This window comes from Symphalangus syndactylus, chromosome 10 (assembly GCF_028878055.3).
Source record: "Symphalangus syndactylus isolate Jambi chromosome 10, NHGRI_mSymSyn1-v2.1_pri, whole genome shotgun sequence".
NCBI classification, from domain to species: Eukaryota; Metazoa; Chordata; class Mammalia; order Primates; family Hylobatidae; genus Symphalangus; species Symphalangus syndactylus.
This window is the reverse complement of record NC_072432.2, coordinates 119,827,976-119,849,754: the sequence shown is the minus strand read 5'-3', so window position 1 is coordinate 119,849,754 and position 21,779 is coordinate 119,827,976. Positions and strand designations below refer to the sequence as shown.

At 42.3% G+C, this 21,779-nt stretch overlaps 1 protein-coding gene and 1 pseudogene across 3 annotated transcripts in view; both read left to right on the top strand.

Moving 5' to 3' along the window:
• Positions 1 to 21,779, top strand: part of ADRA1A (adrenoceptor alpha 1A) — a 116,026-nt gene that overhangs the window by 18,846 nt on the left and 75,401 nt on the right. The gene's annotated exons all lie outside the window — the stretch shown is intronic.
• LOC129491945 (cytochrome c oxidase subunit 6B1-like) lies at positions 11,888 to 12,490 on the top strand (annotated as a pseudogene).

The following is a 21,779-nucleotide window of genomic DNA, read 5'->3' as shown; positions in this document are numbered from 1 at the left end:
TTGTCAGCTCAGGCTGCCATAATGGAATACCTGGGCAGGTATAGACTGGCCAGCTTAGGCAGCTGACATTGATTTCTCAGAGCTCTGGACGCTGGAAGTTCGAGATCAGGGTTCTAGCATTGTCAGGCTCTTGGTGAGGGTTCTCCTCCTGGGTCACAGATGGTTGCCTTCTCCCTGCATCCTCACCTGATGAAGAGAGAGAGAGAGAGCTCTAGTACCTTCCTCTTTGTATAAGCGCATGAATCTCATTATGAGGGTTCACCCTCATGACATCATCTAGTCCTAATCACCTCCCAAAGGCCCCACCTCCTAACACCATCACACTGGTGGTTAGAGTTTCAACATGTGGATTTGGTGTGGTCACAAATTTTCCATCCATATTAGTGGTACTTGCATGGCACTTACCACGTCTAATTTAAGTCCCGGAAGTAGCCAGGAAGATAGAGGTTGCTACGCTCATGTAGAGATAAGGAAACTGAGGCACACAAGGGATTAGCGACATCTTGCAGGAGCTGCCTGGCTGCCTTCCCTGGAACAGAGGAAAGGGGCCTGGCTATAGTTAAAAGCCCTGGAATCACACCTGGTACTGCCCTTCGCTCTGCACTCTGGTGTTCTCATCTGTAGGAGAGGGGCTTGGGTTGAGCCAGCGGCTTTCAAACTTCTCAGCTTCAGAACTCTTTGTGCAAAATAAATCCCACTCAGAAACCCAAGACATAAAATGGATAAAGGCAGCACTGCGCTGGTGAAGCAGCCAGGGAACCCTGCGTCCTGAACACTCAGCCCTCCCTTCCTGCTGGCAGCGGCTGCTGAGGGGGATCTGGAGCACAGGTTGCTCTCTGTGCTAACAGTGTCTGATCCCAGACTCATTAGATGGTATCAGAAGAAGTTTGGGAAGAAGTGTGGTTTGTATTTTCAAAGAAGAAGTAGGCAAGGTTGACAAAGGGCACATGAGCTGTCATTATACTGGAATGCTGGCAGAGCAGTTGTCTTTGCCCAAAAAGGGTTTGAAAAGGGAACATTGCACATTCACTTTTTTTATGTGCTATCCACATTTAGCTTATTGCCAGGGCATTCGTTGCCAGTGAGAAACCTACTGTCTACAAGTGGACTGCGTAGTTTAGTTCCCCTTAATGAAAAAGGTTTTTGACATTTACCCGGAATTTTCATGTTGTTTTGTTTCATGAGTTTGCTGTCATTTGGAAATTACTAAAGAACAATCTCAGAAATGGGTTTTTAAAAAGAAACTTTAGGAGAGGATAAAATCCCAGGATAATAAACTTTTCCTAAAGAGGTCACATCAGTAGTTCTCAATCGGGGGTGATGTTGACCTCCAGGAGGGACTTGGCAAGGTCTGGAGACGTTTTTCTTTCTGTTTGTTTTTGTTTTTGTTAGTGTTTTTGTTTTGTTTTGTTTCATTTTTTGAGATGATGTCTCACTGTTGCCCAGGCTGGAGTGCAATGGTGCTATCTCGGCTCACTGCAACCTCCGCCTCCTGGGTTCAAGCGATTGTCCTTCCTCGGCCTCCTGAGTGGGTGGGATTATAGTCACCTGCCACCACGCCTGGCTAAGTTTTTGTAGGTTTTTAGTAGAGACGGGGTTTCTCCATGTTGGCCAGGCTGGTCTCAAACTCCTGACCTCAAGTGATCCACCCACCTCGGCCTCCCAAAGTGCTAGGATTACAGGTATGAGCCACTGTGCCTGGCCCAAGACCTCTTTTTGTCATAGTGTCACAATTGGGGTGGGAGATGCTGCTGGCATTGTGTTGGGTAGACCAGGGGTGCTGCCGAATGTTCCACAACCACAGGACAGCCCCCACAACAGAGAATTAACCAGCCCAAAATGGCAATAGTGCCAAGATTAACAAACTCTTGTTTATGCTACAGGAATTCCTGAAATTTACAAAAATACATTAGAAACAGCACATTTAAAGCAGACATCAATTATTATTATTGTTCAGATTTTGTTTACTGTGTTGCCAACATCTTAGCTAGTGATTCAAAACAAAACAAAACACATGAGCCAAACAAACTCTGAGGTCTCCTGATGCCTTGAGGTCCCCAAAGAGGAAATAGTTGTCTACTCTCTTTTTTTATTGTAATTAAATTCACATAACGTAAAATTCACAATTTTAACCATTTTAAATTGTAAAATTCAGTAGCATTTAATACATTGACAATGTTATCCAACTATCACCACTATCTAGTTCCAAAGCACTTCATGACCCCAGAATGAAATCTGGGTCCCATTAGCGATCACTCTGCATTCCCCACTCCCCAAGTCCCTGGCAGCCATCAATCTGTATGGATGTGCTGATTCCTGATACTGCATATGAATGGAATCACATATGTGACCTTTTGTGGATACTTCTTCATTTTGCATAATGTTATCAAGCTTCATCCATGTTATGGTATGTGTTTCAGGACTTCATTCTTTTGTATGACTGAATACTATTTATTTGTATGAATATACCATATTTTATTTATCCATTGCTCCACTGAGGGACATTTAACTTATTTCTGTCTTGTCACCACTATGAGTAGCATTGCTATGAACATCCATGTACAAGTTTTTGTTTGAGTACCAGTTTTCAGTTCTTTCAGGTATACCCCTAGGAGTTGAATTGCTCGGTCATATGGAACTTCTACATTTAGCTAATTAAGGAACTGCCAAATTGTTTTTCACAGCAAATTCCCCAGTTTACATACCCACCAGCAATGTTTGAGGGCTCTAGTTTCTCTACATCCTCACCATTACTTGTCATTTTTTAAAATGATGTCCATCCTAGTGGGCATGAAATAGTATCTCTAGTGATGTTGCTTTGCATTTCCCTACTGACTAATAATGCTGAGTGTCTTTTCATGTGCATGTTTGGCCATTCATATAACTTCTTTGGAGTTATATCTATTCACATCCTTTGCCCATTTTTTAATTGGGTTATTTGTCTTTTTATCGTTGAGTTGCAGGAGTTATTAATATATTCTGGATGCCAGACCCTGGTCAGATATTTGATTTGCAAATATTTTCATTCGTGGGTTGCCCTTTCACATTCTTGATAGTATCCTTTGGTGGACAGCTGTCTTTAATTTTTATGACATCCAATTTATCTACTTTTTCTTTTGTCGCCTGTGTTCTTGGTGTCATATATCCAAGGAATCATTGTCTAATTCAAGCTTGTCCAACCCATGACCAGGACAGCTTTGAATGCAGCCCAACAAAAATTCATAAACTTTCTTAAAACATTATGATTTTTTCCAATTTTTTTAGCTCACCAGTTACTGTATTTTATATGTGTCCCAAGACAACTCTTCTTCTTCCACTGTGGTCCAGGGAAGCCAAAAGATCGGAGACCCCTGGCAAAGCTGCAAAAATGTATCCTTATGTTTTCTCCTAAGAGTTATAGTTTCTCCTAAGAGTTATAGTTACACTTAGGTCCTTGATCCATTTTAATTTTTATACATGACAGGAGGTAAGCTTCCAGTTTCATTCTTTTGCATGTAGAAATCCAGCTGTCCAAGCATCATCTATTAAAGAAACTATTCTTTCTCCCACTGAATGGTCTTGGCACCCTTGTCGAAATTCAACTGACCATAGTGAGGTCATTTCTGGAGTCTAAATTCTATTCCATCAAATAGAATTGTATTCCACATTTCATATGTCCTTTATCCTTATGACAGTACCACACTGTTTTGATTACTGTAGCTTTGTAGTAAGTTCTGTAATTACTACCCACTATTTTTTACATCTCTAAAAGTTTAATAGAAACTTTCAAAAAGACTACCTCTTTTTTAAAAAAAAAAGATATAGAATAGGACAGGTACACAATGTCTGTATTCCTAAGTTCAAAAACTCTGAAAATCGAAAGTTCTCCATTAATAATTTAGGGCCAAAATCTGACCTTATCAGAACTCATTTGGCAGTGAACTCAATCTGAACTTAGGTGAGTCCATTTGTAGATTTTATATTTTACATGTTGTGTTGCAGAAATATTTGTGTGTTTGATTGTAGGGTGCTAACCCATATCCCACTGGTAGTAGTATACAATATACAACATATGATCCAGATGACCTTTATAAAATCTGAAAATTCCTGATTTCCAAAACACATCTAATACCAAAGGTTTTGGAAAAGGAATGGTGGACCTGTATCACAACACTGGTTATCTCATGATGCTCAAAACTCCCATGATTTTTAAATCTTTGATTAGAAAAACACAAAGGGAAACAAATAATCATAATTTGCTTTATGCACCTAACATTTATGGCACAACACGTGTTCGCCAATTTATTAAGCACTTTACCACTGTGTCTCTGCAGCCATTGTGGTCTGTTTGTGAATTCCTTCAGATATTTACACAATGTAAAAAATGTAAAATATTGCACTTGAATCAGTTCCTTTGTTTTAAACTTTGCCCTTCTGGATCATCCCTTAAGACGAAAATGCCCAGATTTTCCATGAGGCAGTTGCACTGTGATTCTGGTACATCCAATCCTATATTCTTAGCCCATTACTCATTATTCATTTAATTCCATAGTTCCTCTATATGTTGATGAGGAGGTATTTTTATCCTCATTTTATCTGACAAAAAAAATTTGTCTATATAGTTTTAACTGCCTCATAGAGCCATGTTGATCATATGGCAGACAAGGTGTTCACCATGGCCATCAGTTCCAAGAGAAAATAGACAATCCTGCACTCTCTACTCCAACCCTGATTAGCTCATGTGGTTTACTGGACAAAGGGAAGAAGTGGACAAATGAGAGGAATTGAAGCTGGAAAGGGCCAGGAGAAATAGAGGGATGAACAGGAAACTAGGGGACAAAGAGAGTAAGTTATTAACAAGGCGAGTCTCATGTTCACTGAGCTCTCAGATGTTGTCACATCCAGTTCTTATCCTGCACTTGCTGATTAATCAAGACATGTTCACAAAGCACTGAGCATCTGCTGGGGGCTCAGTTCTGAGCTAAGTCTTCTGGAGGTCAGGAAGAAGAAGAGCCACTTTCTTCAAGTCTAATCTGCGGAAAAGGATAACACACGTGAAACAATAGTCATCAGGACAAGATAACACTCATTATAAATGGTCTAGGAATCCAGAGGGGAGCTATGCCAGGTAGGTCTTAATTAGGGAAGTTTCCATAGAGGGAAGGAGTCTTCAACTGGGTCTTGAAAGGTAGAATTTGAAAAGCCAATAGAGGATGTGAAAAGCCAATAGAAGCTCTAAGACAGTAGTGAACACAGCACATTCATGAGCTTGTGAGATAATCCTCAAGTGGTGTGTGTGTGTGTGTGTGTGTGTGGAGAGAGAGAGAGGGAGAGAGAGAGTCACGGAAAACCAGACTTGGTGGGACAATATTATTGTCCAGACTTGGTGGGACAATATTATTGACCCAGACCAGGGACAATATTATTCTGGGTGTCTTTTTGAAAACCAGACAAAGGTTTTGGCCATGAAATCAGAGGAAGTGGGGAGCCACTGGGGGTTTGAGGCACGGAAGCCACATTGCAGAGCAGTGTTAGAATAAGATCTGGTCTGCAGTGATGGCAAGATGTGTTGAAGTGAGAGATTCAGGCTAGCTGTTTAGGTTTGAATGAGGACCTGCCCAGGGGTGTGGCAGCAAAACACAGAAGGTCGGGGAGAGAACAGGGATATTTCAAGGCAGGTTAATGGGAATCAGAGACTGCGTCTGAGGAATCAGAGTGGAATTAATAAAAGAGGCTTTTGAGCTTTGCATGCAGTAGGGAGTAGTTGTCCATAGACAGAGGTGCTGGGAGAGGAGTTGGTTCCAGAAAACCTTTAATATTGATCATATTTTGCCTGAAATGATGGTGTTTAAGTGAAACTATCCAGAACTATGCTGTCCAATATGGTAGCCTCTAGCCACATGTAATAAATTAAATTGAAATTGAAATTGGATAAAATTAAAAATTCAGTTTTGCAGTCAGGCTAACTGCATTTCAAGTACTTCATAGCTTCATATGGCTAATGTCCACTGCATTCAACAGCCCAGGCATAGAACATTTCCATCCTCTCAGAATGTTCTGTTGGACAGGGTTGACCTAGAGATCAGCAGAAATAATTGGCATTTGGTGAAGGACAGCTCTTGAGATGAGAGTCATGGGAATAGAAAATAGCAAAGCTAAAGGAATGGGCCATCTCCTAAGGAGGGCTGAATGTTACAATATGTTGGCATGAGTAGGCAGAAGAAAAACAAACAGAAATCGCACGACGTTTTGGAAAAGTGGGAGACTCACCACAGCATAAAATCCTGGCAACAAAAAGAAGAGAGAATTTTAGTGAGGAGAAAGTGGCGCCAATGTCAAATGCAACAGAGAAGTCAAGGGGAAAGCAAACGAGAAAAAAAATAGTGTTTAGTAATCTGAGGTCATTTGTGACCTATCAAAGCTGATGCAGAGTCGGGAAGAGATGTCACTAAATAGGAATGCCACCAGCTTTCTTTTGTGCTAGGGTAGGAGTTTGGGACCTAGGAATAGTTTCAGCTGAATGTTAGGGACGGGAGGCTTGTCATGGAGGATGTGGAAATGAATGTGGAGGTGAGGAACAGAGCCAGGACCTGAGAGGACAAAGCAGAAGGATGAAAGATTATGCTGTCACCATCAAGGGCTCCAACAAGGGTCCAATTTTGTTTTTGTTTTTCTCCAAGAAAATAAAAATGAGTACAGAAGAAGGGGAATCTGCAGGTGGTGGTTGAGAGGATTTGAATGCAAAGGATATCTGGGAAAGCCCGATGCCTTCACAGTTGGAAAGGAGTAAGAAAGGAGGTGCAAGAGTGGGGTAGGCTTTGGTGGCTCAGACAGTGGGGGGTAAAGGGAACTGTAGGTGGCCTTGAGACTGTGGTCCTCTGAGACTGGAACAGTCACTTGAAGCCAACCTGTCAGCCTGATCTGCCTGCTACTTCCCACTTCCCTTCCGCTGGATTCTTTTTGTGATTGCTTTCCATTTGGATTTCAGTTTGTGCTTTATGTGCTTTATTTCATTGAATCCATGTGAACATTTGGGAGCAGTTGGGCATTTTGATTCTCATTTCCAACCTGAGGAAACTGTGGTAGAGGGTGGTTAAGTAACTGGCCCAGGATCATGCAGCAAGTAAGTGACAGAGTAGAAATTGAACCTGTTCTCTCTGGTGCCCTTAATGTCCTCTGTATTCTTTGCCCAGTGCACTCATGCAACCAGCCTATTCCTGCTATCGTGACTGGCTTGCTACAACTCTGATCATGCCCACATAAGGCTGTGTTTGCTCTCTATAGCCATAATTCTCCTGTCATTACTGAGAGGTGGAAAAATGGTTGAGGGGAAATAACACAAATAACACCTCCTGGTGTCAACCCAGCCTCCATAGGGGACAAAAATGCTTAGCAACTCTTTCAAAGTATCCAAGACAAAACTTGACCTTTAAGCAGTTTCTCCATTTAGAGTTAAATTTGTCTTTAGCAAATATGGTTTGAATAACTCAAGACTTCCTGTTTTAGCTATTTAACGGGGAAGGTAATATTTCCAATCTGATTTTAAATTTTTCTTTTGCCAAATTCCACAGGGCAAGAAAAAAAAAAAAAAAAAAGAACGCTAAAGTTCAGGATAAAAAAGAAACTTCCCAAGAAGCGCATTGGTACAAACCATTGCTGTGGTCATCATAAATGTTTTTTACTTTTACTTTCCAAACCAAAGTCTAGGGTTTCCATGGTAACTGCTTTGACCCCAGCTGGTTTGCATCATGTTGTTTGTATAGAAGCCAGTGGAGCAGGGCTCGGCTCTGTCACAAAGTTCAGGTGTCAATATGGATCTCCCGGGACAAATACCAGAAAGAAAAATATTGCATGCGACAGCCTCTCCTACCCAACCGCTACTTTCCCAAACCCTAGCACTCTGCTACTGTGCTGACCAAATGCCCAGGGATTTCCAGTCTCCCATCCTCTCAAAGTCAAACCTCCAGCTGCATCCAACTGTGACTTCGCTATATATCTAACTGTGTCCATTGGAAGGGAATTAAAGCAGCAGACTTTTAATTTACGAATATTGCATCCATTCGAATGTTCTTGAGCAACAGTGTTTCATAAGGGTTAGAACATAGATTCGACAATCCCAGCCAAGTGCAAACTTGAGAAATTGCAGATTGCCTTCCTGTGATTCACCCAGAATTCCAGATGGAAATTATTTCTCAAGGTCAGTGCAAAGCTCCGTACAAAGGTGTCTCCTACAGAGAACATGTGGTGTGAGGCTGGACCGAGGGTCAAGGCTTCCATTCCTGTTTTCTCCTTGACCCTGGCAGAGTTAGCCTGCCTCCGAGAGCTTCTCTCTAGCCGTAGGGGAATCACATAGTTTGTGCCTTTCTTCCCCCTACACCCTGCCCACCACCCCACCACCCCACCCCAAGACCTGCTCCTATTTTCTAGGCTTGGTGAGGGCACTAAGGAAGAAATATGCCTCCTTCCGCCAAATTACTTCCATGTCTTAAAATAAATCCCAGCTTTTCTCTTCTGGGAAGCCACCCCAGAGTGGACTAAGATCTCAAAATATCTTTTATTTACTTTATTCAAGAAACATTGCGAGTCTACTAGGCACCAGACAGGAACAGACCCTGACTTCAAGGTGGAGACTAGCGTGTAATTAAGCCCAATAAAGGACCAAAATCATTGTACAGGTACAGTCAGAGGAGGCTGGTTTTCCAGTTTGAAGTTCAGGAAGTCAAAAAACTTCTTCAGGCCGGGCGTGGTGGCTCACGCTTGTAATCCCAGCACTTTGGGGGGCCGAGGCAGGTGGATCACGAGGTCAGGAGATCGAGACCATCCTGGCTAACACAGTGAAACCCCGTCTCTACTAAAAATACAAAAAATGAGCTGGGCATGGTGGCAGGAGCCTGTAGTCCCAGCTACTTAGGAGGCTGAGGCAGGAGAATCACTTGAACCCGGGAGGCGGATGTTGCAGTGAGCCAAGATTGTGCCACTGCACTCCAGCCTGGGCGCAGTGCGAGGCTCCATCTCAAAATAAATAAATAAATAAATAAATAAAATTCTTCATAGAGAAGTGAAGCACCACTTAACTAGCACCCTTATTACTTTCTAATATAATTAGCATGCATAGTCCATCATTATATTATATGCTTTAAATGCACAAGTTTGCATGCAAGTCTATCTTGATATCTATTGAAATAACAAAAATCTCTAATGTAAAGACCTGGTTTTCATTATACTGGGTTTAATATCTGACTTGTCCAGGATAGAGCTAGTCACATGGTGAGGGTCAGGTGGCCTTAACTCTGGTTCCAGAGCTGAGGGGACACATTAGAGGACACACTGGTGGTTTACCTGAGGGGGTGGCCCTATGCAGACATTAAGGAGGGAGGCCTTTCCTCTGTGTCCAGGTGAGGAATGGATCCACATCTAAGCCCAAAGCTACAGAATAGGGACTTGCACACAGTACCTTTATCTTCTACCACTTCTTTGATAGTAATGGCATCTACATTGTTACCATTTCAAATTTTTGAATGACCCTGGTTCTCCCTTTCTTTGTGCGCTTGGGAAGCTTCCTTCTCTCCAGGCCTCAGTTCTTCACCAGCTGAATGATGGAAGTGGCTTAGGTGATCATCTTGTAAGCTCTAAATTGTATTCCATAGGCCTAACCTGAATCAGTCTTTATCAGCTTGGAAGCCTCAGGGCCTAAGCACAGTAGTAAGTCCTGAATAAATATTTGTTCAATTAAATTGAGGAGACTCAAAGTCAAGTCCTACATTATTGGAGAGCATAGAGATTCCAGTTATTGTCCTCTATTTCAGATGAGCAGCGGGGTAAAGGGTCTGGATTTTCTACCCATCACTAAGCCTCGGAAGGTGGCGTCAGTGACTTGGATCTGCTTGTAAGCTGCTCCAACTTGGCTTCTTCAGATATAGATTCATACAAAGCCTAGACCTGTGCCTTGCTTTGTTAAATATCTGAATGTAAAAAAGGAAAAATACATCAATTGTCCAAAGTACTTACATGTGGTCTTATAAACTAAAGAAAGTAACCACGTAGCTTTCTGGTACCTGAAAAAAAGAAAACATGGTGTAGAACATCTGTATCATTAAACGCTTGTCCAAGTTTGTACTCAACTACTTGGCTTAACTTTGCACAGTCCTGAGAAATACAAGTCTTGTGATTTGTATAGACAGCCAACTGGAGCAACTCAAGCCGGAAAAACAACAGAATTGTCCTGGTTGTACATTGCACTGCATACAATCACTGAAAGACAATTCTAATTCTGTCTTCTCTATTACTTTGGTAGAGACTAAAGTAATGTATTGAGATAGGAATCAAAGGCAGTAAAAGTGGGAACATTCTGAGCATACATGGGAGGTACTGAGCTTCTACTCACTGAGCCTTCTCCAAACATGTCAGCTCACTCAGGTGTGTGTCAGAATAGCCCTTGCAAAATTGTCTCATAAAGCAAAGCTTTTTTCCCTGTGCTAAAACACATCCCCACTGTAGGCACTGGTTAGTCCTCAGGCTATCTAGCCCAGTGGCTACTGTAGACTTTTTTATTTTTTATTTATTTATTTTTTTGAGACACAGTCTCTCTCTGTCGCCCAGGCTGGAGTGCAGTGGTGCATCTCGGCTCACTGCAACTTCCACCTCCCAGGCTCAAGCGATTCTTATGCCTCAGCCTCCCAAGTAGCTAGGATTATAGGCATGCACCACTACACCTGGCTAATTTTTGTGTTTTTAGTAGAGATGGGGTTTCACCATGTTGGCTAGGCTGGTCTCAAACTCCTGGCCTCAAGTGATCTGCCCTCCTCAGCTTCCCAAAGTGCTGGGATTACAGGCATGAGCTGCTATGCCCAGCATGGCTATTGTAGACTTTAATAGGACTCTTAATTTGACTTTAATGTAACTACTTCTCTTCTTATCTGTTCTTCTTCACATAGATTCTGCACTGCACCTGGAGATATTTTATTCCACATAATCAATGTCAGACAAAAATAAATTTTAAAAACTTTTTTAAAAAGCCTGAAGAGGTCCAGGCACATGCCTGGTAGAGGAAGGTGAATTCTATATGCTTTTTTTTTCTACTGACAAGGACAAATATCTCTCAGCTCTTATATACTAGCCATTGTATATCTACCTTTGTTTAGTAATCACAGCTCTATTAGGCACAGTGAGGTGAGGGCCCATTACCCAGTTAGGAAGTGGCAAAGCTGAGATTCAAACCAAAACCCTTGGATTCTGGAACCAAGGGCTTTTCCCTGTACCATGCTGCCTTCCTGGGCTGGTCCTTTGCCCTTCTCTCAGCTCTTTGGAACTGCATTCACTGGCCCACAGCCTGAGGGGACCTAAGCACTCCCCTTCACTTGCCACCCAGCCCAAATACCACTGCTGGCCCCTCCTGAAGAGCACAGAGAAGAGAATCTCCTTCTGAACAATGAGCAGAGATTTTGTTTAAAATTTCTCACATCTCTTTGTAGTTTATTTTTGCAAACTTGGCCTATAAGACGCTACTTATTTGCTCTTATATGTGTTATCTGCACTTTTAAGAAAGAGCTACCAGACCAACAATATCACTTTGGTTTTGGTTTATGTAGCCTAAATAACTCGCTACACTTCTCTTCTTAAAGTGTTTAATGACAGTTTTTAGTGAAATTTGCTACTGTTTTGTGGAAATACTCACACTAGGTGATGGATTATTTGAAATTTTCTTCCTAAGGCAGTGATGCTGTGTGAGAACATCATCATTGTTCAGTTCGGTGGGTTTTCTCTTCAAGGTGTAGATAACGGTAGAAGGGACTTTTGCAGGATTAGCATTTACAATGTTTTGTCAGTCAGGGTCATGGGATTAGACTCACTGAGTCAGTGATCAGTAGCTCCGTTAACTGAAACATAAACAGATTCATTAAAGAGTGGAATGAGGTCCAACGTTGATGTCTTTGCTGAGGGTCACACTGAACTACCAGCTTCATCATGAGCATCTTTAGAAGTCAGCACCTTGGCAAAAGACATGAACACCAAAATCAAGACCTACAAGACTGCCCCTTTTGACAGATGCTTCCCCAACCAGACTAGGAACTGCTGGCAGAACTTTCTGGACTTCCACCTCTGTGAGAAGGCAACAACCACTGAAGGGGGTGATGTCTCTATGTGTGAATGATACCAGTGTGTGTATAAGTTCTTCTGCCCTGCTCCTGGGTTTCAGCCTAGGATGACACCTGGGCTAAAGGCACATTTCCTGGAAAGATCTGAACTGGCTGCATCTTACCCCTCCTACATCCTTCATCCTTCTCCCAGGCAAAGGGGAACCTGGGTACATGGTGATCCTCACCCTGGAGCCCTGAATCATGACTTAAGTATGAATAAAAATGCATTGGAAAAGCAGGGGGGAAGGAGTGGAAATAACAAAAAATAATGAATCACGGAGGGCCTTCCAGGGTGCATTCCAGCTTTGTCAGTAACCCCTTTGACCATGTCACTGAATATCTCTATGAGGAATTGCATTTCCTACCTGACATAGTTTGAGTATATCCCCACCCAAATCTCACCTTGAATTGTAGTTCCCATAATTCCCATGTGTTGTGGGAGGGACCAGTGGAAGGTAATTGAATCATGGGGGCAGTTTCCCCCATGCTATTCTCGTGATAGTAAGTTCTCACAAGATCTGATGGTTGTATAAGGGGCTTCTCCCTTCACTTGGCCCTCATTCTTCTCTCTCCTGCTGCCCTGTGAAGAAGGATGTGTTTGCTTCCCCTTTCAGCATAACTGTAAGTTTCCTGAGGCCTCCCCAGCTCTGCAGAAGTATGAGTCAATTAAACCTCTTTCCTTTATAAATTACCCAGTCCTGGGTATGTCCTTCTAGCAGTTTGAGAACAGACTAATACACTATCTGAGAAATTGGGTTTATAAAAAGCTGCCCCAATTACCTCAGAATAGTGTTGTTGGAGAGGAAAAGAATTTGCATACTACAAAAAGTTAAGTGTTATAAAAATGTAAGATTGCCTTGTTACACAGATCACAAGACATAAAGAATCGCTAGCTAAAGTAGTAGCCAGTTCCCTTGTGATGAGTTATATAATGGTGCAGTCAGTTGATAAGGGTCAGGCCACCAAAGAAAATAAGTTTTTAAGGACATATACAGCAACATGACAGAGTAACTTGATTTCTATGAAATGTAGTAATAAAAATGGGGGCTTGTATTTGCTTGACATTGGCTTTCTTTTTAATTTCATTATTTATGATTTATTTTTCATACACTTAAAAAACATCATGGTGCACAAAGGATTTGAGAAAAACTGGCCCTTTACACAAATGATTTGAGAGCTTGGTATATGTGGCATCAAAAATCCCAGGAAACAAGTGAAGAATTAAAATAGAAGTCTGCATGTTTTACCTATCCAGCAAACGGTGGAAGTGGAAAAAGTCCAGAGTTCCAACTGGTTGGGTCAGTTCTCTGCCAGATGTTGGTGTCCTGTAGACCCAGCCAGAGGACATGCTTTGATACTCTGCCCTTGGAGATGCACTCAGTATTGTCAGAGAAATACAGGTCCGAAGTGAAGAGCTATCCGACCGCAGGGGCTGATGGCTCTTCTGGGCTGGTGGGATCTAGGGGGAGATTGCTGTGCTCTACAAGGCTAAATAACACTCATGAGAATCTATGGTCAACTGAGGAAAGAGAGAATGTTAATTTCCATGTCTAGAAACATCAGAAATGGCTGAATAATCAGCAGATGTCCTGATTTTTATTTTGGTCTTCCTATCTGTAGATGAATGCAACTTAAAAACACATCCTAATATCGAATAGTAAAAGCTCCCCCCTTCCACCCATCTCATTTTAGTTTTTCACCTATAATTATTCTTCTAGGTAAAATTTAGAATTATTTTGTCTACTTCTAAGTAAACTCTTGGTTGGAATGCTGTTAATTTATAAATCAGAATGCATAAAACTGATATCTTCACAACCTAAAGACTTCAATCCCAGCATGTATTATTCTTTCAAGTCAGTTCATTTTTGTAGCTTTCTCTATTGTTTATTTTATACATTGCTTATTAAATGTATCCCTTGGTATTTTATAGTTTTGTTGCTACTGTGAGCAGAATATTTACATTCTAGTTACAATTAATGCTGGCATATAAGAAAGCTATAGATTTTAATATATTTAACCTTTACCCAGCTACCTTCCTGCTTTCTTTTTACATACTACTAATAACTTTTTCCAGCTAATAACTTTTGAGTTATCCAGACATATAAAAATTATCAATATTTACTAACTCTGCTCCTCTTCCTTCTCAATACTTATAACTCACCTTTTCCTTGGCTCATTGCATTAACTATTATTTCCAGAAAAATGCTGAATACATGAAGATATCCTATTGAAATATAACAGGCTTTCTTTTCATATCAACAGAAATAAGTTATTTTCAAGCCATATGCCAGCCCCCTCTTCTTCTCCATAGTTTCTCAAACACTTGCTGATAGAAACAAAATCTCATTCAGAGAAGTATGAAAGACAATCTTGAGGAAAATATGCAAGCCGAATGAATTGTCTCTGCTTTGCCTTAGCAATATGGTGCTAGGAGAAGGTGGGATTTAGGGACTGATTGTATGTCTACTTATCAGGTTCCTACATGTTTTATAGCATCTTAATTGCTCTCAAGAGGAGTGGCTGAGTCATTGCTGGGCTTCTTAGTTTGGACTGGGTCAGAGCAGTTGCCTGAATTTTCCAGCACCCTATGCAAAGTTCTGCCATGGAGATAGCTGGGTGTCCTTCTGAGGTGTTTACTTTGAATTTTATTTTTGGTTCCAATTTGAACCCATATTCAAGGCACCCAACCCTGACAAGCAAAAGGGAGACAAAATTTATCCCTTGGTTCTATTCCCAACCCATTCAAAAATAGAAGGCAGTCAGAGTTCTCAGGAGCTAAGACGATGGGGGGCTGGGTTGCCTGGCTTCCATGTGGCAAGGTCAAGGGAAATCATCCGGCCAGTGTCACTGCTATAACTGCCCAGGCTGAGAGTCTTGTCTGTTTCCCATTGGAATGGGGTCCAGTGAGGCTTCAGACTCACCAATGTTAGAAATAAATTTTACATTCTGAGAATCAGAGGCCCTCTTTTCTTCTGCCTACTCTCATCCTTTATCGATTTCCACACACACGTATATCTATAACTTTACTAATATACATACATGTGATCGTGCACCCGTGCAATGGGCGCTGCAGTGTGCCCTCTGTGTCCCTTCCCTATGGTGCTGAGAGGGCCAATGCCTGGCCACTCCCAACAGTGTCTCACTCCTGGTGGCTGCCCGCTGCAAATGAGTCTCCTTCTTCCTGGGGTCAGCCAACATCCAATGACTGCGCAGCTGTCCAGAGCAATGCTGGCTTCCCTGGGATGGGCTGAGGCTTTTGTCCTGACTGCATGGCAGCCCGGCTTCTCTCTCCACCCCATCCTGCTTGCCTCCCTCCCCCACAGGTGTGACACGGAGGGCACATCCTCCTGCAGGCAAACCTCCATCTCAGAGTCTACTTCCCAGAGCCTGTTTCTCAGTCTACTTCTCTGCTCTAGACAATCTGCTTGAATTGTTAAAGTGTCATCATTTTTCTCATTTTTCTTTTCTTTTTTCTTTGTTGGGAGCGACTAACCCCTCTTCATCTCTTGTGCCATACACCAACTTCAGCTTCCTTAATTTCTCCCAAGAAAACACCTGTCCACAATCTGATTTGTATCTGTCAGTGTTTTCATTACGTTTTCTCTGAACGGTGTCTGTAGTCTATTGTATTCCTCCTTTCTTCTATCAAGGATACTTATCTAGTTCCCAGACTTTTGCCTCCGCAAAGAGTGCACATTGTTTACAGAGGTCCCTTTATACCTAGATGCTTTTACTTCTATGGGAGAGATTCCTAAGAGGGGGATTTCTGGTTTAAAGGGAATGCGTGCTTGCAATTTTAACGATGTTGCCAGGTCACTTTCTCAGGGGTCTGGAACATGGTTTCACCAGCAAGGCAGGAGAGCAGCCTGCTGCTTGTTCTCACCATGAGCATCCCACCTGGAGATCCCACCTGAAGATGAAAGGGCTAATCCACTCCAAAGACTTCGTTCACAACTTCAACATTTCTCGCTGCAAACTGAATCTCCTCACTTCCCTTGTGAAAGGAAGGGGAGATTGGGAGGGGGAAGAGAAGGCTGGTGGGCCAGAGGAGCGTCCCTGGATTCTCAGGTGGCTCATTCCTCTAAATGGATGAGAAATGTGGGGTGAGACCAGCAGGCCTCTTTCCCCACTCCAGCCTACAAACCACATGGCCAGGCCCAGGCATCTCTTAGGGAGAGGTGGGAGCCAGCCTGGAGCACAGGACTCCACAGGGCAGGGAGCCCACAGTGCAGGGGCGGTGGCTGCTGACAGCCCAGAGAACATGACAAGGAGCACTAGACAGCAAAGAAGATGCAAGGATGGAAAGGAAGCTGCAAGCAGCGTGTTCCCCCCAAGGCCCAAAAGGGTCCTTCGTTCCCTGAGAGTAAAACTATGTTCTTCTTGTCCTGGAAAGAAAGCAAGAAGGCAATTGGCATGTGGCTGATCTACCCAGGCTGGAAAGAAGAAAGATTGAAGTGACTATTCTTAAATTTAGGAAAAGCTATTTAGGATATTTGGACACAGATGCACCTCCTCCAGTGTCTAGGACATTGGGTGTGACCTGGCACTTCCGTGACCTCTACACCCTTTCCAAACTGGCCACAATCAGTGGTGGGGTGTGGGCAGGGGGTTGGTACTGGGCAATCCCAGCAGAGCTCAGTATCAGCCTGCCCACTTGAGCACTGGGCATGGCATAGCAGGCTCTCTCTCTCTCTCTCTCTGCCTCGTCATCATTGGCATCTCTTCTCCCCTTACTTGTGTGTGAAATTAAGCTGACCCTATAGGCTGTTTTTGTGACACAGAATCATTATCCATAATAAGCATTTCATAACTCAATCTGTTTCTGCCAGTTGTTTTAAATCTCTCTTATTAGCTATGTTAGGCATGCTATTATCTTAATCTTCTTAACATCCATATGAGAGTTTGACAAGTCAGCAGGGGATCTTGCCTTTGCTGCCAAGGATATGTGATTAGGTTACAGCTCCAGAGACTGTGGTGGCAGAGCCCCAACCAGACCAATCTCCTGAGTATATTTCTTTAACTATAAAAGACTTCAGTCCCCCAAAGTCCAGGAAGTAACAGTGCATCCATGAGAACAAAGACACTTCTACAGACCAGTATCTTGGGCTTTCATCCAGTCATTTAACTTTGTGTATATAAGATAAAAACAAAAAAGGTGAGAAAGACTCCCTGCCACCCGCAATGACCCTAACCTCATCTGGGAGGCTAGTGCAACAACCCAGCTTTGTTCTGGCAGGCTACAGAAACCATTTTAATATTCCAAGGGAGTTAACACAAGCCCAGAGGGAGTAGTTGACACTCTGGTAGAAGTTGAATCATGCTTTCCCCTAGGATCATCTCAGGGTAAGAAAATAATTTGAGTTTTGGCAGCTGTGATGACTGTGGGCAGAACAGCTTATTTCTTGGTTAATTCCTTAAATAAACCTTCATCTTTGCAAATTCTTGTTACAGCCACAACTGATGAGAAGGTTCAACTATGCTGTCTTTCTAGCCAAACCGTCTTTGGTTTAACCCTCTGTTAACTCTTCCCCTTTCTTTGTTAGGAGGATATTGTCTGGCTTCAGGGTGTCATCTTTTCATGGCCATTTATTTCCCTGTGGTCCAGTCATGTGTTATCCTAGCACGAACAAGGGAGTCTTGATTAGTGCATTTGGCGTTCTGGAGATGGCAGAAGAAAACAAGGCTCCAAGCCAGCTTTTAGACCGCAAGATCTTAGGGAGCATCATAATGTCACAGCCAAGTTCCTCCCCTCTCTTTGAAATAAGGGTTTCAAGAGCTGCCTTCAAGCTTTGAGGGCAGGTGCAGAAGAAATAAACCATGAAGCATCTCTTCTAGTACCAGTCCTGTGTAGATGTCTATTCATCCTTCAGCTTTCTCTGCAGGGGAGCTGCCCAGAAGCAATCTGAGAAGCAGGGTCAGCTCTGGGTGGGAGGTGATAAATTAACTCTTTTGGGCTAGGCTGGGTTATTGACAGTTCTGACACAGATCTCAGAATGGAGTCCATTAGAGGCCCAGGACAGTGGTCACTCTAACATACACTTAGTGCTGTCTTCGAACATCTGACATTCCTTCTCCCTGAAACACCACAATCCTTCCCCACCCACCCCCACCCCCCAGACACACACCCTTGACATTTAGGAGTGTGGAGCCACTATTTCCCAAATGCGTTGACCTCTATTTGGCTTGTTTGTACCTTAGCTAAGGATTTTCATGTTCTTCTGCAAAAACTTACCAGGGGGAGTGTGGGGCTGTCTGTAAGTGATGTGTTACGGAATTGCTGATTTTTTTTTCAGGTTTCGATTTTCTACTGGGTTGTTCTGAATTCCATTGCAGCCTTTCTGCCTATATTTATAATAAACTCCAAATACAGGGAGTCCTCCTTGTTTCCAGATGTGGAATCCAGGATTATGTAACTTGTAGTTGTATTTCTTTGAGAGGTGATTAAGCATGTTATCATATTATCATATTATTGACTGTTCACTTGTTATTTTTCCTTTTGTCATTCATTCATCCTTCTTTTTCCTAACTATATTTTTTCCTAGGGGTAAAATTTATAATGTAATTTTCAGTACCAAGGAAAATTCTATTAGAATGACATATTTATTAAAAATATGAGATGGATTGGGATCTTTGCCGTATCTTTGCTTTAAGGAGCACACATAGCTCATTGTTTCCTCACTTTTGAGAAAGTTCCCCAGGCACCATCTTGTTTTTTGGTTGTTTCTTTCCCAGGGCAGTTCTGTTTTATACATGCCACCAGTAGCCACTTGAATTTGCCTTGCTTTGTAGCCACTTTTTGTCATCCTATATTTCTCTCTCTCTTTATATGGTCTTGTATCAAGCAGGATTTATCTAGACCCTGGCTTTGGCATTAGGTGGGTCTCCCAAGTATTGTGAGTGGTGGTTCAGTGCCTGCTCCGGTGACAACTGGAAGGCACCACTGCTCCTAGTGTGTTTCCCAGCTCCCAGCAGTCATGTGCGTCTTGTGGATCTGTTGTACTGGGATGTGACGCTTTTGCAAAATTATCACACACCAGCCACTATACACTTGATGGGCACCATCTCATGCATAAAACCTTATAAAGCAGGTACTGTTCTTTTTAAAATTATAAAGAAGGAACAAAAGAATCCTAAGGTTAAGTGATTTGGCTCACAGAGCAGGTATTTGGGAAAGGCAGGGTTGGAATGAGGTCCTGGGCTCTTACCCAGAATTCCCGCATGTGGTTATCACATGTCCCTAGCAAATAGCCATAGGCATGATGATTGTTTTCAGTGTTCAGGTCAATTGAATACTAGATCACTGACCACAAAAGCTTGAAATAATTGAAATATTCACCCTGTGACTTCATTTAATCAAGAAGAGTTCGACAGACAATGTGATCCTCTAAAATCCAGAAAATGTTGTCATATTATGCGAATGCCAGTATCACAGAAAAATAAAATTAACAGAAACAAAATCAGTCCTCGGCATTACAGACCTGTGCCCCTGGCCCTGCATTCTTAAACCCTCCCTTCTTTCCCCAGCTGATAGAGCTTGCTCTCTGGAGACAAGAAGCACATTTAGGTTAAGGTGTTAATGACTGAGGAAGGACTCATGTGTTATCTTTCTAGGTGTGTAGTGTTTTTTATTTTAACAGGGATAGGGAAAAGGGAAGGGAGCTAGCATTCTTGAGCCTAACACCAAAGCTTGTCTCTAATGAGGACTTCAAGCTTTGGTAACCATGGATGAGTAGGAGGTATTTGTTTAGACAGTCATCTTTATTCTCGACAAAAGAAAAAAAAGAAAATGCAGCCTGGTGTCAAGCATGCCAAGAACAGTTTCTTAATACTTGTGAAGTAAGTGGTATTATTATCTGATTTTACAAATAAGAAAGGCCACGTGCCGTGGCTCATACCGGTAATCTTAGCACCCTGGGAGGCCCAGGTAGGTAGATCACTTGAGCTTAGGAGTTTGAGACCAGCCTGGGCAGCATGGTGAAACCCTGTCTCTACCAAAAATATAAAAATTATCCAGGCATGGTGGCACACGTTTGTGGTCCCAGCTACTCAGGAGGTTGAGGTGGGAGGGTTGCCGGAGCCCAGGAAGTTGAGGGGGCAGTGAGCCATGATCACGCCACTGCACCCCAGCCTGGGTGAAAGAGTGAGACCCTGTCTCAAAAAAATAATAATAAAATAAAGTAAACTAAAAACAAGTAAGAAGACAGAGTCTCAGTGCTATGATCTGAATGTTTGTGTCCGCCCCTCCCCAAATTCCTATGTTGAAACCTAATCACCAAGGTAATAGTATCAGAAAGTGAGACCTTTGGGAAGTGAGTAGGTCACGAGGACAGAGCGCTGATGTTTGGGATTTGTGTCCTTATGGAAAAAGCCCAAGACTGGGCATTCCTGTTGCTAAGAAAAAATAAATGAATTGAGAATTCTTGTTGCTAAAAAAACAAAACAAAAAGAAAAGAAAGAAAAACCCCAGAGAGCTGTCTTGTCCCTTCCACCTTGTGAGGACACAGATAGAAGGAGCCTTCTATGAACCAGAAAGTGGACCTCACCAGACACCGCATCTGCTGGCACCTGGATCTTGGACTTGCTGGCATCCAGAACTATAAGAAATATATTTCTGTTTTTTATATGCCAGCTAGTTTAGGGCATCTTGTTATAGCAGCCCAAACAGACTAAGACACTCAGAGAAATTAAGTAAGTATCACATGTCACTAAGCTGGTAAGTGGCAAAGCTGAGATTTAAATCCACATCTGTCTTTAACATTTCCATTCAATCTCAACATTTCCCATAAGGAAGTTTTGGCTGTAATGAGACATTATGATTATAGCTATGTTATCATCCTGTGGCAGTTTTTAGAAAAACACAAGTATTTCATAAATATGAATCATTGTTGTATTAAGTCATAATAATAAAAAGGTTAACCTTTATTTAGTGCTTACAACATGCCAGATGCTATTTTAAGCACATTGCATGAATCATCTAATTTCTTCCTCATGCAGTACCATGAGGGAGATTCAGTTCTTGCCCTCCATTTTACAGATGAGGAAACTGAGGGTTAGTGATTTGCATAATGGGCACAATCGTACATAGCTGTGTCCTCCCTCAGACTGTGTAACCGTAAGTTTTTTCATTTTTCCCAAGATAGTGAAATGAAGAATGCTATAGTAATTGACTGAGGTCTTATGAGATGATCTCTTGAATCTATTTCCAGATGGGAACTGGGTGTTTCTGGTTGGCAGATAGCTCTCCTACTGGTCATATTCAGGGATCAGACTGGAAGACCCTCACCCTAGGCAAGGCTTGGTGTAATGTGCTAGGGAGCTAGCAAAAGACCCAAGATCTTGCTGTCTGTCTGGGGAGGCTGACAGGAACATACCAAGAAGGCAAAGCAAGGTGGCACATGCTGGATCCAAGGGCATAGGATCGATGAGCACCACAGGGGTCAGACTGGGAGGTAAGCACAGACAAAGATGAGCACAGGTCCTCAAGACTTTTAAGGCCTCATGGAAACGTTTCTATTTCTTTAAAATCAAGATAACAAAATAGACTTTATAGCCAAAAAAATATATTTATATACAATGTAGTCATCTTTATACCAATAGAGTTATAAAATATAATTTTTAATTCTTTGCATGGAAGAAGGAGCCCATGAAGGCAAGAGTCATTGG